This window comes from Carcharhinus amblyrhynchos, unplaced genomic scaffold, assembly GCF_965287045.1.
Source record: "Carcharhinus amblyrhynchos unplaced genomic scaffold, sCarAmb.v2.hapA chromosome_239, whole genome shotgun sequence".
NCBI lineage: Eukaryota > Metazoa > Chordata > Chondrichthyes > Carcharhiniformes > Carcharhinidae > Carcharhinus > Carcharhinus amblyrhynchos.
In genome coordinates this window covers 1-14,231 of record NW_027649979.1, presented here as the reverse complement: position 1 = coordinate 14,231, position 14,231 = coordinate 1, and the positions used below count along the sequence as shown (strand labels likewise).

General features: G+C 48.2%; 2 non-coding genes across 2 annotated transcripts; one reads left to right on the top strand and one right to left on the bottom strand.

Moving 5' to 3' along the window:
• Window positions 1-223: 223 nt before the first annotated feature.
• LOC145338920 (small nucleolar RNA U3) lies at window positions 224-440 on the top strand. The gene has a single exon (XR_013885931.1). It is a non-coding gene; the product is annotated as a small nucleolar RNA U3 (small nucleolar RNA).
• Window positions 441-1,891: 1,451 nt separating this feature from the next.
• Window positions 1,892-2,108, bottom strand: LOC145338921 (small nucleolar RNA U3). The gene has a single exon (XR_013885932.1). It is a non-coding gene; the product is annotated as a small nucleolar RNA U3 (small nucleolar RNA).
• Window positions 2,109-14,231: the final 12,123 nt, after the last annotated feature.

Here is a 14,231-nt window from a genome sequence, read left to right as displayed (position 1 = left end):
TTGGTGGATTGAATATATTATGGAAATGAGAGTTTACAAATCTGATGGTTTCAATGTTCCATTTGGAAAAATAATCTGTTTTTGTATATTTAATTTGGTGTATAATTGTAGAGGAATTAATTAGCAAAAATGTAAATAACAGAATTGATAAATGAGAGATGCAGCCCGTGAGCGTGATGTGTATCTGTGGTATTGGCAGCTGAGTTTCTGTGTGTTTGTCAGTGAGATTACACTCTTAGGGATCATTTCTATAGTGTTTTCCTAGAGAAATGTGTTTCTAAAGTGTGTGGTCTCCTAATCCATGAGGAGGATTTCTAGTGTTCTCTTCTGAGCAGGAAGCTGGTACTGAGTGTTACTTTTAGTAACTGCTCAGTGTCATTGATGAGTGTTCTTTCTCTCTCTTGTAGAGAGTTGGAGGAAGGGAACACAGTCTGAGTGGATTGTCTATAAAATTAACAAAAGGAGAAGTTTGATTTGGAGTTGTGTATGGAATGTTGCAGTGCAGAAAGAATTGTTCCTGTGCTGCTTCTGAAACACGTGTCCCTTTTAATTGTGTTTTCCCACACCTTGTATGCTGAGGTCTTTCAAATACTGATCTTAATTCTTAAGTGTAGAAGGTTCTGATTTGATTTGATTTATTATTGTCACATGTATTAGTATACAGTGAAAAGTATTGTTTCTTGTGCTTTATACAGACAAAGCATACCGTTCATAGAGAAGGAAACCAGAGGGTGCAGAATGTAGTGTTACAGTCATAGCGAGGGTGTCGAGAAAGACCAACTTAGTGCGAGGTAGGTCCATTCAAAAGTCTGACAGCAGCAGGGAAGAAACTGTTCTTGAGTTGGTCGGTACATGACCTCAAACTTTTGTATCTTTTTCCTGACAGAAGATGGAAGAGAGAATGTCCAGGGTCATGGGGTCCTTAAATAGTATTATACAGTGAAGAATATTGTTTCCTGTGTGTTATAGAGACAAAGCATACCGTTCATAGAGAGGAAAGGAGAGGTTACAGAATGTAGTGTTACAGTCACAACTAGCATGTAAAGAAAGATCAACTTAATATGAGGTAGGTCCATTGTGTGTGACTTCAGACTTTTGTATCTTTTTCCCAACGGAACAAGGTGGAAGAGAGAATGTCCGGGGTGTATAGAACATAGAACATAGAACACTACAGCACAAACAGGCCCTTCGGCCCACAAGTATGTTGTCCTTGATTATGCTGGCTCCTTTTCTGAAGCAGCGGGAAGTGTAGACAGAGTTAATGGATGGGAGGCTGGTTTGCAGAATGGACTGAGCTACATTCACAACTCTTTGTAGTTCCTTGTGGTTTTGGACAGAGCAGGAGCCCAGACCAAGCTGTGATACAACCAGAAAGGATGCTTTCTACAGTGCACCTGTAAAAGCTGGTGAGAGTCACAGCGGACATGGCAAATTTCCTTCACCTCCTGAGAAAGTAGAGGCATTGGTGAGGCTTTCTTAACCGTCGCATTGGTGTGAAGCGACTGGATAGTGAAAATGTATTTCCTCTAATCCTCTCTACATTTCCTGCTACTTACCCTAAATCTATGTCCCCTGTTTACTAAAGGGAAAAGTTCCTTCCTGTCCACCCAATCTACCTCCCTCAGACTTTTGTACACCTTAATCTTGTCGACCATAACCACTCAACCATGGATCCCAAACACAATAGTGGCACATTGGCACGGTGGTTAGCACTGATCACAGTTTGATCCACCCACTGTTAACCAGGATTTCCATTCTGTAAACCCACTGCCACCAACAGTACATGTCACACACAGCAGCCCCCACTGGCACAGATAGACTGAAAATGAAGACCAGAGTTCACATTGTAAATGCCCCCAACAAAACAACTTCCACAAAATTTTATAGACAATCCACTCAGACTGTGTTCCCTTCCTCCACCTCTCTACAAGAGAGAGAAAGAACACTCATCAATGACACTGAGCAGTTACTAAAAGTAACACTCAGTACCAGCTTCCTGCTCAGAAGAGAACACTAGAAATCCTCCTCATGGATTGGGAGACCACACACTGTAGAAACACATTTCTCTAGGAAAACACTATAGAAATGATCCCTGAGAGTGTAATCTCACTGACAAACACACAGAAACTCAGCTGCCAATACCACAGATACACATCACGCTCACGGGCTGCATCTCTCATTTATCAATTCTGTTATTTACATTTTTGTAATTAATTCCTCTACAATTATACACCAAATTAAATATACAAAAACAGATTATTTTTCCAAATGGAACATTGAAACCATCGGATTTGTTCAGTCTGATTTGCCTAATACATTCAATCCACCATCAAAAATTAACATATGTGTCACTCACAACACAGACTGTATCATTGTCTAACTCTTCATAAAACACAGCAACTAACTCCCTGTCAGTGTGAATCAGACTGTAAACTTGGTGTTCTATATGACTCTGAAATGAGTTTGATCTCAGACTGAGAGCCTGCCTGTTATGGGGTGATGCACATCTTCACGTATAAGATAATGAATGGGATGGATAGGATAGAGGTGGAGAGACTCTTCCCGCTCAGAAAGGACAGCAGGGCTAGAGGGCACAGCCTCAAGATAAAGGAGGGGCGGTTTAGAACGGAGTTGAGGAGGAACTTCTTCACTCAAAGGGTGGTGAATCTCTGGAATTCTCTGCCCGTTGAAGTGGTGGAGGCTGCCTCGCTAAATATATTTAAGACGCGGGTTGATGGGTTTTTGATAAGCGAGGAGATTAAGGGTTATGGGGAGAGGGCGGGAATGTGGAACTGATCCACTTCAGATCAGCCATGATCTTATTGAATGGTGGGGCAGGCTCGAGGGGCTAGATGGCCGACTCCTGCTCCTATTTCTTATGTTCACACAGCAGCTGCTGCAATCCTGGGCCTCGCTCCCCCTAAATGTTGGACATTAGCTATTTGTTCGGCAAGGGCATGATGGGATAGGGTTGAAATGAGAGCAGACATGATGTGAAGGAATGATGGGATAGGCTTGAGGGGCTGATTGGCCTCCTCCTGTGCTGATGCTCTGAGTCATCTACATCCGCCTGTAATCCACTGCTGTGATTGGCTTGGGATATCACACCCCACCGTGATTGGTGCCTTGATTGATTGAAGATTCCTGATTGGCTGTCAGGGATTGTCAATCATTCCCAGATTGAATGCAGGATGTCCCCGTGGTATAAATACAAGAGCCTGTGACAAGACAGCTCAGCTTGTTTGAGTTATCGTCCAGTGAGAACAAATGGCTTCCCAAGTCAGTCAGAACCACCACAAGGACTGTGAGGATGCTGTTCACAAGCAGCTGGAGAAGGATATGAACCAGAGTCTGCTGGATCTGCACAAACTCTCCTCTGGGAACACTGACCCTCACGGAACTCCCTGATATGGGATACTGGATAAATGGGAATGGAGACATGTCTCAGGGTCTCTGAATCTAACTGGGGATTGGTAATGGAGAGAAGACAATGCTGCCCCAGTAATCCTGGGATATAAATACACTCTCCAATCCCTTGGGATTGCACTATCTATTGACGAAATCCAACTAATACTTGTTGCTGTGAGATGTTAATGACTTCTCCTCCTCCTCTTCCAGCTGTGTGACTTCCTGGAGACTCGCTGCTTGGATGAACAAGTGAAGATGATCAAGAAGCTTGGAGATCACATCACCAGCCTGAAGAGACTGGGAGTGCCTGAGAATGGCAGGGAGAGGACCTGTTTGACAGGCTCCCCCTCAACTGACTGGGATTCAAATGGAAAAGTCAGCTCTGCTGCACTGGAAAATAAAACATTTTTGTCTGTGTAATTCTGGAGCTGATTTTCATTATTTTGACTCCTTTAAATCCCAATCCAGCTTCCTAAAGGTGATCCAATTCCTGCCCAGGACAATGACACTGATTCAGAAACATGGGGGATTTTTTGTGTTAGAAATGTGTGGTTTCCCCCTCAGTGTGGGTGAAAGCCCCCCATGCTGTTGGGGCATTGCATTGAATACAATGTCAGCCCTTTTCCAGTGTGGGAAATCTCTGCCTCTGCCTCTCACTTGGCAGAAGAATGAGCTTCCTAATTCTGATACCTTGTACGAGACGGCCTCAAACCCCCTCCCCGTGTTAGTGAGGTTAACTCTGTATCTGGAGCAGTGAGTGGCAGCTTCACAATGCAGCTTGATGGTGAATGAGTGAATACAGAGTTACCGTGTCCAAATATCCCCCATCCGGGGGAAGGGGGGGAAATATTACATTTCATTTGTGTTCACTGGGGTGGGATTAAAACTCCATCAGGCCTTTAATGGTGGTTTTATTTTTGGAATGAATTCAATTTCAGGGGAACTCACTGACTGTTATTTCACTCCCATTAAAAAGGGATGAGCAGAAATAGGCCATTCGGCCCAACAAGTCTGACCCACCATTCAACAAGATGGTATTTCTGATCCTCTCCATTCCACTTTCCTGCCTCATCCCCACTGAAATAATCATCAGCTCCGTGATTCTCCCACCAAACCGCATCACTTCACATTCTCCTGCTTTTATATCCCATTCCCCAGGGACTGACCGAGGGGAGGGGGACGGAGTGACCGAGGGGAGGGGGATGGAGTGACCGAAGGGAGTGTTATCTGAGGGGGAGGGGGACACAGTGACCGAGGGGAGTGTTATCTGAGGGGAGGGGGATGGAGTGACCGAAGGGAGTGTTATCTGAGGGGGAGGGGGACGCGGACGCAGTGACCGAGGGGAGTGTTATCCGAGGGGAGGGGGATGGAGTGACCGAGGGGAGGGGGACGGGGTGACCAAGGGGAGTGTTATCTGAGGGGAGGGGGACAGGGTGACCGAGGGGAGTGTTATCTGAGGGGAGGTGGACGGGAGTTATTTTGTCTGAAAAGTGAATGGTTTGGGAGAGTGTCAATGAGTCTATAACAGACGGGGGATTTTTTATTCAGTTATTTGAAGGTCCAGGAGTCAAAATGTTTAAAGGGGAAGAAATAAATAATTTGTGTAAATGATATTTTTAATAAAGTGGCCAGAATGATGTTGGAGTTTCCTCTAGAATCCTGTCCCCGCCCTGCCCCCACCCTGTCCCCCCACACCCCCGTTAGACTGGGGGGGGTGGGGGGGAGTGTGTTAGACTCGGGGGGGGGAGTGTGTTAGACTGGGGGGGGGGGAGTGTGTTAGACTGGGGGGGGGAGTGTGTTAGACTGGGGGGGGGGAGTGTGTTAGACTGGGGGGGGAGTGTGTTAGACTGGGGGGGGGGGAGTGTGTTAGACTGGGGGGGGAGTGTGTTAGACTGGGGGGGGGGGAGTGTGTTAGACTGGGGGGGGGGAGTGTGTTAGGCTGGGGGGGGAGTGTGTTAGACTGGGGGGGGGAGTGTGTTAGACTGGGGGGGGGAGTGTGTTAGACTGGGGGGGGGGGAGAGTGTTAGACTGGGGGGGGGGAGTGTGTTAGACTGGGGGGGGGAGTGTGTTAGACTGGGGGGGGGGAGTGTGTTAGACTGGGGGGGGGAGTGTGTTAGACTGGGGGGGGGAGTGTGTTAGACTGGGGGGGGGGAGTGTGTTAGACTGGGGGGGGGGGAGTGTGTTAGACTGGGGGGGGGGAGAGTGTTAGACTGGGGGGGGGGAGTGTGTTAGACTGGGGGGGGGGAGAGTGTTAGACTGGGGGGGGGGGAGTGTGTTAGACTGGGGGGGGGGAGTGTGTTAGACTGGGGGGGGGGGGAGTGTGTTAGACTGGGGGGGGGGAGAGTGTTAGACTGGGGGGGGGGGAGTGTGTTAGACTGGGGGGGGGGAGTGTGTTAGACTGGGGGGGGGGGGAGTGTGTTAGACTGGGGGGGGGAGAGTGTTAGACTAGGGGGGGGGGAGTGTGTTAGACTGGGGGGGGGGAGTGTGTTAGACTGGGGGAGGGGAACTCTCTGATGGGCTGAATGGCCTCTTTCTGCCCCGCGCGGGGGCCCGGCTCCCAGTCCCGCTTTGCGGCTGCGCCACCGGCACTCACCGCCCGCCGCCATCTTGCCGTTGCCAGGGGAGACGGCCCGCCGCCATCTTGCCGTTGCCGGGGGAGACGGCCCGCCGCCATCTTGCCGTTGCCGGGGGCTTCAATGCGGCGGCGGCGGCGGCGGCGGCCCGCGCACGGCCCTCTGGGACAATCCCCCTACTGCACATGCGCACCCGCAGGTACATGTTAATTTTTTAAAAAATGTTGATGGTTTTTATTCCTAATCCGCTCCCGGCAGAATTTCTGTTCCTGCTCGATTCGGGAAGGTCGCTTCTTTTATTTTAAAAATTGTGTTTTTTTAAATCAGATCCGCGCGGTGCAGTCTGGGAGAACTCAGCGCGCAGGCGCGGCCCCGCCCCGGCCTCGGGATATAAATAGGGATTTGATTTAATTTTGATTCGGTTCCTGTCGGTGTTTCCGGCTCGGAATTTCTCTCACTTTCCCCATTGCTCAACACTCACATCTTTTTATTTAAAAAAAGCGGCGGGGGAGGGGCCCAGTGACGTCACGGCAACATGGCGGTGGCCCCGCCCCTCCACAGACCCCGGATGTTCCGCCAACGAGCAGCGGTTGACCCGGAGGCAGCAGGAGGTGACACTGGGAGGAACAGCAGCTGCAACACCAGCCGGGAGGGTTACAGCGGCCCCTGGTGGCCAGGAGGGGAAACAGCAGCAGCGCCGTCTCTGCCCAAAGGCTTCCCCAGTTCAGCTGCTCAGAGGCTCTGGGACCCTCCTCAAATTCCCCCCCCTCACCCCCCCACCCCTCACCCCCCCCCTCCCTCTCCTACAAGACTCATTCCCCTCCCCCCCTCCCCCCCCAGTCTGTATTCCAGCCTTTATTGAACCCACTCAGCTCCCGGATACTTTACCCCGTTCGATATTACAATTCAAACATTATCATCTCTCCAATTTGAGATTTCTCCCAGACCCTCACACACAGACTGGGGAAATTCCCCGCTCCGACTCTCAGTAACTTTGACAAGTGCCCCATAGAAAGTGTTCTTTCTGGTTGTCTCACAGTTTGGTCTGGGATCCTGCTCTACGTCTGAGCTCCTGTCCCACCCGATTCAGGAACAGCTTCTTCCCAGCTGCCGTCAGACTTTGGAATGAACCGATCTTGTATGAGTTCACCGGAGTGCATTGCTACCCCCGAGCTGTGACTGGAACAGGACATTTCACACTCTCTCCTTCTCTATCAACATTATGCTCTGTTTGTTTAGTGCACAAGAAGCAATACACTGTATGTTAATACATGTGACAATAATAGAACATAGAACATAGAACATTACAGCGCAGAACAGGCCCTTCGGCCCACGATGTTGCGCCGACCAGTTACAAAAACAATGACCCACTAGCCTATACCAATCCCTTTTCGTCCATAAACCTATCCAGAGATCTCTTAAACGCCCCCAAACTAGATGCATTTACAACTGCAGCAGGCAGGGCATTCCAATCCCTCACCACCCGCTGGGTAAAGAACCTACCCCTGACATCCGTCCTGTAGCTACCCCCCCTTAATTTAAAGCCATGCCCCCTCGTGCTAGCTTTCTCCATCCGAGGAAAAAGGCTATCACTATCCACCCTATCTAAACCTCTAATCATCTTATATGTTTCAATAAGATCCCCTCTTAGCCGCCTTCTTTCCAACGAAAACAACCCTAAATCCCTCAGTCTCTCCTCATAGGACCTCCCCACCATACCAGGCAACATCCTAGTAAACCTCCTCTGCACCCTCTCCAACGCCTCCACATCCTTCTTGTAATGCGGGGACCAGAACTGCACACAGTACTCCAAGTGCGGCCGCACTAGAGTAGTGTACAGTTGCAACATTACACTGCGACTCCTAAATTCAATCCCCCTACCAATAAACGCCAAGACACCGTACGCCTTCTTAACAACCTTATCTACTTGATTCCCAACTTTCAGGGATCTATGTACACACACACCTAGATCCCTCTGTTCATCCACACTATTCAAAGTCCTCCCGTTAGCCCTATACTCGACACATCTGTTGCTCCTACCAAAGTGAATTACCTCACACTTCTCCACATTAAATTCCATCCGCCACCTCTCGGCCCAGCTCTGCAACCTATCTAAGTCTCCCTGCAGACTATGACACCCTTCCTCACAATCTACCACACCTCCAACTTTGGTGTCATCAGCAAATTTACTAATCCACCCAACTATACCCTCATCCAGATCATTAATAAAAATTACAAACAACAGTGGCCCCAAAACAGATCCCTGAGGCACACCACTCGTAACTGTACTCCATGATGAATATTTACCATCCACCACCACCCTCTGTCTCCTATCTGATAGCCAATTCCTGATCCAACTTCCTAGATTACCCACAATCCCATACATCTGCATTTTCTGCAGAAGCCTACCATGGTGAACCTTGTCGAACGCCTTACTAAAATCCATGTATACCACGTCAACTGCCTTGCCCCCATCCACCTCTTTGGTCACCTTCTCAAAAAACTCAATAAGGTTAGTAAGGCACGACCTACCCGCTACAAAACCATGCTGACTATTTCTAATCAATTCATTACACTCCAAATAACTATAAATCCTATCCCTAATAATTTTTTCTAAAACCTTGCCCACAACAGAAGTAAGACTCACCGGTCTATAATTCCCGGCAAAGTCTCTGTTCCCCTTCTTAAACAATGGGACAACATTCGCTATCCTCCAATCCTCCGGGACTACACCAGAGACCAATGACGACCTGAAGATCTGAGCCAGAGGCTCTGCAATCACCTCTCTAGCCTCCCAGAGAATCCTAGGGTAGATCCCATCCGGACCAGGGGACTTATCTATTTTCAGCCCCTCAAGAATTTCCAGCACATCCTCTTTATCAACCGTAATACTGTCTATTTTACACCCCTGCAACCCAATGTCCTCCTCAGCTATATTCATGTCCCCCTGCGTGAACACCGAAGAGAAATATTGGTTCAATACTTCTCCAATCTCCTCCGGTTCCACACACAACTTCCCCCTGCTGTCTGTAACTGGCCCTAATCTTGCCCTGACCAACCTTCTGTTCTTGACATACCTATAGAACGCCTTAGGATTCTCCTTAATCCTATCAGCCAAAGTCTTCTCATGTCCTCTTTTAGCCCTTCTCAACTCACTCTTCAACTCCCTCCTAGCCAATCTAAAGCTTTCTAGTGCACTATCTGAGCCCTCCAATCTCATCCGAACATAAGCCTCCTTTTTCTTTTTAACCATCGACTCAACTCTTTTAGTGCACCACGGTTCCCTAGATCTACCAAATCCACCATGCCTGACAGGGACATACCTATCAAGGACTCGCAGTAGCTGCTCCTTGAAAAAACTCCACATTTCAGACGTTCCCAGTCCCTGTAATCCCCTAATCCAATCCATGCTTCCTAATTCAATAATAAATCAAATCAAAAGATAAATCGTCGGTTAAACTCCCAGCGATGAGAAAGTGACTGGAAGCTGGATCTGAATCTCCTGTTGTTCGGCGAACCGGGACAGACCAACCTGCGACATTGACATGTAATCAATGACTTTATCAGCTGAGTTTCATTGTTAACCTCAAGGCCTTTGTCACATTTAGAAATTAAAAGAATTTGTGTTGCTGAACCCAGGGCTGAGCTGCTGATGGTTTCTAAGGCTCTGCTCAGATTACCTTTGGAATATTGTGAGTAAATTTGGGTCTGTATCAAAGACAGGATGTGCTGGTCCTGGAGAAGGTCCAGGAGAGGTTCACAAGGATGATTCCGGGAATGAAAAGCTGGACGTTGGAGGAGTGTTTGAGGACCCTGGGTCTGTACTCAGAGTTTAGAAAGATGAGGGGGGTCCTCATTGAACCTTACAGAATACTAAGAGGCCTGGATAGAATGGACATGAGGGAGATGCTTCCATTTGTAGGAGAGACGATGATCCGAGGGAACAGCCTCAGAATAAAAGGACAACCGTTTTACACCGAGAGGAGGACCTTCTTCAGCCAGAGGGCGGTGAATCTGTGGATTCATTCCCATTGAAGGCTGTGCATGGCCAGGTCATTGAGTGGATTTAAGACAGAGATAGATATGTTTTTGATTGGTAAGGGGACAGATGTTATGGGGAAAAGATGGGAGAATGGGGTTGGAAACTTATCAGCCATGATTAAATGATGGAGTGGACTCAATGAGCAGAATAGCTGAATTCTGCCCCTGGATCTTACGGTCTGTTTAGTTTGACGCTGACTGTTAGCTACAGTATTTATACTCATCCGCCCGCTCTTTATTAGCTTGTGTACATATTAGTTTCAGTGTTCCAATAGTTTCCAATTAGAATTTGACGAATTAACCAACTAACATTTAATTTCAAATACCTACAGTGATATAGATGATAAAATGAGGAATATTCATTACAATTACAGAACAGCAATATTAACCCTTTCAAAACTCAATAACACAGATCATGTACATACTGAGCAGTGTTCAGTTCAAACCAGCACAGACCAGACAACACAATAAAGTTACATTGCAATAATAGACGACATGAATAGTTTGTTCTGAAGAAATGGTACTAATTTGAAAGTGATTAATTCATAGTCTTTGAAGAATTTCCCTGATTCAATGTGATGCTTTTAATGGTATAGAATATCTCTCCACTTTTCAGCAACTGTAGATGGATGAAAAACACCAATCTGACAAACCCCAGGTAATATCTGTCATGGTCAAAGAAACAGTTTGATAAATAATGGGAATATCTGACATCATGGATCTGTCCTGAGATCTTTGGGATAATTCAGAATGTAAATAAAGCTGAGGTGAGTGTGCAGGGACAGGGTGAAGTTGTGAATTCCAGCTCTCTGTGCGATAGCTCTGCATCTGCTCAGTGAGATATAGGGAACAAGGAAAGAGAAAACTGCATTTCCGAGGCTCTGATCCTGGGCAGAGCTGCTCAGTGTTCCTTTGTTGCTTTCAAAGAACAACCCAGCACGGGAAACAGAGCCTTCGGCCCAATGAGCGCGCGCCACTATCTCAACAATGTGTTTTTCTTACACCTCCCTCGACCCGTGTCTGTGCTTATGTTACCCCCCATTGGAAACCAGGTTCAGGGGAGAATAATTTAGGGACAATTTGTTACACCAATCAGCCTAAGAGCACATCTTTGGTGGTCATTACAGAGACATGGCTGCAAGGTGACAGGGACTGGGAGCTGAATGTCCAGGGGTATCAAGTATTTAGGAAGGATAGGCAGGAGGGAAAAGGCGGGGGGGCGTAGCTCTGCTGATTAAGGATAGCATCAGGGTGGTAGCAAGGGATGATATTGGAGCCAAGGAGCAGAACGTGGAATAGTTGTGGGTGGAGATTAGGAACAGCAAAGGGAGGAAGACGCTGGTGGGTGTTGTCTATAGGCCCCCGAATAATGATCTGGAGGTGGGGTGGGCTGTTAACGCGCAAATAAGTGCGGCGTGCAGGAATGGGACGGCCGTAGTTATGGGGGATTTCAATCTACATATTGATTGGTCGACCCATGTTGGACGTGGTGGGCTCGAGGAGGAGTTCTTGGAATGCTGCCGGGATAGTTTCCTTGAACAGTGTGTGTTGGAGCCGACGAGGGAGCGAGCTATCTTGGATCTGGTGTTATGTAATGAGGCGGGTAGAATTAGGGACCTTGCGGTGAAGGATCCTCTTGGGGAGAGTGATCATTGTATGGTGGAGTTTCTGGTGCAGATGGAGGAGGAGAAAGTGGGTTCCCAGACACGCATCCTTTGTTTGAACAGAGGGGAGTACGGTAGGATGAGAGAAGAATTGGCGAATGTGGACTGGGGGAGCGCGTTGGAAGGTAGGTCTGCTGAGGAGCAGTGGAGGATCTTTAAGGAGATCTTTCTTGGTGCTCAGCAGAAATTTATTCTGATGGTTAAAAAGGACCGTAGGAGGAGAGGTAATAAGCCGTGGATAACGAAGGAGGTGAAGGAAAGTGTTAAAAACGGAGGCATTTAGAGTAGCTAAGAGTAGTGGGCGAGAAGAGGATTGGGAGAGGTTTAAATGTCAACAAAGATTGACAAAGAAGTTGATAAAGAAGGGTAGGAGAAACTATGAAGCTGGGCTAGCACTTAATATACAAAAGGATAGCAAGAGTTTTTATAAGTATATAAAAAGGAAGAGGCTGGCTAGGGTGAACGTTGGACCCTTAGAGGATGAGAAGGGGGACTTAGTGGTAGGGGATGGGGAAATGGCTGAGGTCTTGAATAACTTTTTTGTTTCGGTCTTCACGGAGGAGGACGTGAATAATTTGCCGGGTGTTAGCGATGGAAAGGTGGTAGGACTGGAGGGTCTCAATGACATTATTGTTACTAGAGAGGCGGTGCTCGACAGACTGGAGGGGCTGATTGTGGACAAGTCCCCAGGACCGGATGGAATGCATCCGAGGATTCTGAAAGAAATGGCGGAGGTGATAGTGGATGCCTTGGTGGTTATTTTCCAAATGTCGCTGGATTCCAGGGAAGTGCCGGAAGATTGGAAAACGGCTAATGTTACGCCGTTGTTTAAGAAGGGTGCCAGGCAAAAGGCAGGGAATTATAGGCCGGTTAGTTTAACGTCTGTTGTAGGTAAAATGTTAGAATCCGTGATCAAGGAGAAAATAGCGAGGCATCTTGAGGGGAATTGTTTGATAGAGCAGATGCAGCACGGTTTCGTTAAGGGGAAGTCGTGTCTGACGAATTTATTGGAGTTCTATGAGGATGTGTCTAGGGCGGTGGATAGAGGAGAGCCGGTGGATGTGGTCTTTCTTGATTTTCAGAAGGCGTTTGACAAAGTACCTCACAAGAGGTTATTGCAGAAGGTCAGGGGACATGGAGTTGGGGGTAGGGTGTTAGCGTGGATAGAGGATTGGCTGTCAAATAGGAGGCAGAGAGTGGGGGTCAATGGGTGCTATTCAGATTGGCGGATGGTGACTAGTGGAGTGCCCCAGGGGTCGGTGCTGGGGCCTCAGCTATTTACCATTTATATAGATGATCTGGAGGAGGGAACCGAGTGTATGGTGTCGAAATTTGCTGATGACGCCAAGATTGGTGGAACGGCAAATTGTGCGGAGGGTGTGGAGAGTCTGCAGAAGGATCTAGATAGGCTGGGCGAATGGGCCAGGAAATGGCAAATGGAATTTAATGTTGGCAAGTGTGAGGTGGTCCACTTTGGTAGGAATAATGATAGGAAGGATTATTACTTACGTGGCGAAAAACTGCAACAGGTGACGGTGCAGAGGGACCTCGGGGTCCTTGTGCATGAGTCGCAAAAACCCAGCCTGCAGGTGCAGCAGGTGGTCAGGAAGGCAAATGGGATGTTGGCCTTCATCGCGAGGGGGATTGAATATAAAAGTAGGGAGGTCTTGCTGCAGCTGTATAGGGCATTGGTGAGTCCGCAGCTGGAGTACTGTGTGCAGTTTTGGTCGCCGCACTTACGCAAGGATATTTTGGCCTTGGAGGGAGTGCAGAGGAGGTTTACTAGGCTGATACCGGAGTTGAGGGGGTTGAGCTATGAGGAGAGGCTGAATAAACTAGGCTTGTACTCGTTAGAGTTTAGAAGAATGAGGGGAGATCTCATTGAGACGTATAAGATGATGAATGGGATGGATAGGATAGAGGTGGAGAGACTCTTCCCGCTCAGAAAGGACAGTAGGACTAGGGGGCACAGCCTCAAGATAAAGGGGGGGGGCGATTTAGAACGGAGTTGAGGAGGAACTTCTTCACTCAAAGGGTGGTGAATCTCTGGAATTCTCTGCCCGTTGAGGTGGTGGAGGCTGCCTCGCTAAATATTTTTAAGACGCGGGTTGATGGGTTTTTGATAAGCGAGGGGATTAAGGGTTATGGGGAGAGGGCGGGAATGTGGAACTGAGCCACGACAGATCAGCCATGATCTTATTGAATGGCAGGGCAGGCTCGAAGGGCTAGATGGCCTACTCCTGCTCCTATTTCTTATGTTCTTAGGGGTGTGGGAGGAAACCGGAGCACCCGGAGGAAACCCACACAACCACAGGGAGAATGCGCAAACTCCCACAGACACCGGCCCAAACCCATGTGTCTGCACAGCAATCAGTGATAGTCACTGAGCTGTTGTGGTGCCCATCTGCTGGTCCCGGTTTAAGCACACACAACGAACATGAAGTACGAGGCCACTCTCGAAACATCCAAGAGCAGCCCACGCATGACCCACTGTGTAGATGCCCCTCGTTAGACAACAAGGTGGACCGACGCACCTGCGAGTAAA